Raw genomic sequence first — 4,570 nt, 5'->3', positions numbered from 1 at the left:
CTAAAATAGTAGTGTGAAGCCCCTATTCCAACAGCCGATTTGGCCCCAACAAAGACTCCTCCAGGGTCCCAAACAAGATATTCATGCCCACTATGTACGCGTTTGCACCCAAGATGCATCCACAAAAACCTGAAAATGACCTTCCATATGAAGTTGATGTCATTCTTGCTCCTGTTGCCATCTTCCATTTGAAGGAAAATTTCATCCTGTGGTGAAGACTTGATCTTACCTAGTGAATTGGACAACAAATTAAGGGAATGATGCATAGAACTTAACGTCTCAGCAGTGCACCCCCCTGGGGCGGGCCTGTGGGCCCCTCATCACTATGGCGGTTGGATTATCTCCACTGCAATAGGATTTGGTGTTTTTAGGGTGAGTGCTCATTGCAAAGCATGTCAATACTATTACTGTGGCAAAATCTTTAGCCACTGCTTGGAGCTTGGGGTATGAAACAAAAATCCAATAGATTAAAGACCTTTAATTCTAATCCAACTCCGAGAGGAGATGATGGTTCACATCACCTTGTCTAGAGGGTCATGGCTCATCAGAAATGCCTTGCTCACCCTCAAGAAATGGTTTGGTGATATTATGCCCTCTCAAATGCAATCCTCTAATATGGATATCTAGGTCGATATACAAAATCTTCCCCTTAACTACTATAATCAAGAGGCCATTTCACAACAATTGAGCATGATCGAAACCTTCAGAAATGCTAGGCTGCAAAACAAGTTGCAAGAATTTCAACCATTTCTCCTTGTTCAAGTCAATGTTCTTCCCTTCCAGATCAAAGATCAGATGAGGATTCAATCCTTCCGCAACAAACTCCGCTTTTTCTCTCTCTAAAATGTTGCCTTTGACTCGCTCTAGATAAATAATAAAATAATTATGAAATCCGGTTTAAATATAGGGCAAGGATCATTAAAAACATGATAAAAACATGAATTAGGCCAAGATAGTCGAACCTATCGCCAGATTTGATTTGATTTCTTAACAAATTTCAACTCAAATCACATATTACTTTTCTTTTTTGGTAAGAAATTCACATAAGACTTGAAAATTGAAAAGTGCAGATTCTTTGAAATATTTTCTCTAGTTGTTGTCCATTGAATGAAACAATAGCATGCATGCTGCATGACACATGCAGGAGGTAGGAGGTAGGAGGTCTATTTTTCACATGCGAAGGCATCATATGTTTAAACGAGATCTATTTTATCAATGTTTAGAGGTGGACCCTTCATAAATAAATGGTGCAGAAATGGAAAAGGAGCATAATTCCTTACCCATCGAGGTAGAGGATACCAACTCGTTGCTTGCTAAGATCTGCTTGTTTTAGGGCCTGTTTGGTTACATGAAATCTTTGAATTCATGAATCTGAGAATTATATCTGTTTGGTTGTAAAAATCTCTAGATTCATGAAATCTAGAGATTCACCTTTTTACACTAAAAACGTGAATCTGTAGATTTATGGGTAAGGGGTGAAATCCAGATATTTCAAAAAAGCTATACATTTGCACATTCACAAAAATCACAGATCTCACAGATTTTTAGGATGAATCCACAGATTTCATTCCACAACCAAACATTTAATTTTATAAATTATGACTCCATAGATTTGAAATCTCTAAATATTTGAAATTTCCAAACTCATGTAACGAAACAGGCCCTTAAACACTTAGGGATACTTAATACCATATGCATTTCAATCATATTTTTGGATTGTAATTACAAGAATCCGTTAATCTCACAATATAGATTTCAACTACATTTTTGAAATCCAATTATAGGAGCCAATAATTTTTTATTGGAAACCTATTTGGCAAGATATAATACCTTATATATGCTGTATATTCACTTTATATACCCTATATATTTTCTTATCTCTATTTCCTTGTATATGACCTGACTTTTGTGTATTTATTACATCAAAATCTCAGAAAATAAACGCACAACCGACTATTTTGCTATCAAATTACTTCTTATCAGTTATAAAATAGCCAACACATTTTGATATTCATTGGTTGAAGAGAGAGTTGCAGAAATCAACAAACAAGATGAAGTGTTCTCTGCCTTTCTTCTTTCTTGTCATTCTATTTTTCTTTGTTGTTGATGCTGATATGGTGACGGAAACATGCCGGAAAGTTGCCCAAGGTGAGGAACATATCCATTATGACTTTTGTGTTGCAACTCTTGGAGAAGATCCCAAGAGCCACAATGCAGATCTCCAAGAATTAGGGCTCATCTCATTGAATTTAAGCAAAGAAAACGCCACAAAAATTCTTTCACTGATTGGTGAGCTCTTGAAAGATGGAAAATTTGGTCCGGTTGTTGAAGTACGGTTACAGACATGTCAACAACTTTTCTCTGATGTGGATTCAATTGCGGATGATGCAATTGTTTTCTTCAAATCCAAGAATTACCGAGACGCTAATACCTATGTGGGTGCGATGATGGACGCATCTACTACTTGTGAGTACGGCTTCTTGGAGAAACCTGGTTTGAAGTCACCATTGTCAGTAGAGGACGCTGCTTACTACCAGTTATGTGCAATTGCATTGCGTATTGTCACCATCCTCAGTGGAAGTTCCCTGGTGTAAACAATATTTCAATGTAATATATAGTATCTTCAGTGCGGTTCTATTTTTAATTTTTCATAATTAGTTAATATTTGCCATTTTGAAATATCTAATGGAATATTAAGGACTTCAATTTCTCTTTGCTCACAAGGGAGGTGCTTAGTCATGCTATTTTTCGATTATATTTTTATATTTTAGTATGGTACGATTTTTTTTCCGTACAACAGAATGCTTCAATTGGATACTTGAAAAAATTTAAGAGATTTTTTCAAGAGATCAAAAGTATCAAGCTTATTCAGGGCAACAGAATAAGTTGGAGAAAGCTATCAACTCAAAGGAAACAGAGGATTTATGAAATTCTAAATATCTCAATTGTTCGATTTCCATCTCGCTATTTAGTAGTGGATTTATTTAAAGGAAGGGTATCTTTAAGGGTTATGCAACTCTTCTTGATAATGTGAAGAAAATAATATAAAGATTGGAAAGAGAAACTTCTATCTAAAGCAAGAAGGGTGGAACTTTTAAGGTCTGTTATCACAAATATCCAAATACATTCGTTTTCCGTTCATGGTGGCTGTTGTGAATAAATCACCCTAGACCCGGGTCACGTCGGCTCAGTTGGGATCGACCAATGGTTCAAACCAAACAAGAGGTCAACAAGGATCTAATCCTGGCCATCAGATTTAAAGCGCTCAATCGATAGTCAAGAGAAGCTCAAGTCAACAAAAGAAAACTTTAAATAGGCTTGTGGCATTCACAGAAGGTAAGACATTTGAACTCACTCACTCAAACCTGCACTTTTCCCTCCTTTAGACATTCAAACACATCAAAACCTCCAAGGAGCTCTACAACCCTAACTTTCCGTCATTCACTGACTTGACTGTCGGAGACAGAGCATCGATCCAGCTGACCAGCTTTGTTTCTAACAGCCCTTCTTCTACTTTGTAGGAGAGTGTGAGTTCAAGTTTGGATCGAGCCAGATCTAATACGTTTGGTGTGAGATTTGCAGTTCACAGACCCCGGTGAAATCAACACCAATATTTTTGCATGGTCCGTGGGGAACACTTTCAGAACAAAACCTATGGCTCAGTTGCCTGAGCGAGAAGAGGTGATGCCGGTGAATGAGACGATAAAAACTAGTCAAACTTGATTTAGAGGGAAAAATCCAAAGAGACAAACGAGAGAACAAGCAACACTACCGGCAGCTCTGGCGATGCTTACTCATTAGAAACGAAAAATCGTTGAAGATCATTCACCCCATCCCCTTGGAGTTCATAATAGACATGAAAAATAGCTTGCAGAAGCACCTGCTACAACTTCGCAACTTGGATTTGATCCAAATCAAATCTTAGCTCAAATGGAGAATATGCAGCGTCATAATTTAGATACACAAAATCTAATGAGGTCATATATTCGGCAAATTAGAATTTCAAAACCAATGAGAATTCTAGTTTCACCAGATATCAGAACTCCTCTTTCTTGAGTTGATACTATCTTTGACCAAAATCCTCGGAAGTAAGAGTTGAGGCAAAGTCAGAAAAAGTCAGATCTCAATAAAGAAGGCTATGGAGAAAGCTCAGGTCCAAATTTCGATCCACCTGAGCTGGAAGATCAAGTTTCAACTGGAGAAGATAAAAAAGATCAACCAAGCCAAAGCAGAAAGAGTAGAATTCCAGGAAGCTTCAGAGATTAAAAAAAAAAAAGAAAGAAAAAGAAAAAGAAAAAACACAAGTCAGTCAATAGTCATTCTGAAGTCCATGGATCTAAAATCAGCAAAAGATTTTGTATCCTGAACGACCAGATCCAATGACTACTGACGAATAAGAAAAATGAGGAAAATGTGGAGGAATCTATAGATCGAAATCCATTTTCGAAGGAAATAATGGTGGCACCATTGCCGTACAATTTTAAACTCCTGGTATTCACAATGTATGATGGAAGCATAGATCCACTAGAACATCTGGCTCAATTTTACTCGGTCATGATGCTCGCTGGAG

The 4,570-nt window shown here is 37.3% G+C and overlaps 1 pseudogene; it reads left to right on the top strand.

The window, feature by feature from the left end:
- The first annotated feature begins 2,114 nt into the window (after positions 1-2,114).
- LOC148999235 (putative invertase inhibitor pseudogene) lies at positions 2,115-2,594 on the top strand (annotated as a pseudogene).
- Positions 2,595-4,570: the final 1,976 nt, after the last annotated feature.

Source organism: Hakea prostrata, unplaced genomic scaffold, assembly GCF_041222555.1.
Source record: "Hakea prostrata isolate BN-2017 unplaced genomic scaffold, UWA_Hpros_2 contig_22, whole genome shotgun sequence".
NCBI lineage: Eukaryota > Viridiplantae > Streptophyta > Magnoliopsida > Proteales > Proteaceae > Hakea > Hakea prostrata.
This window is presented reverse-complemented; position numbering and strand designations above follow the sequence as displayed.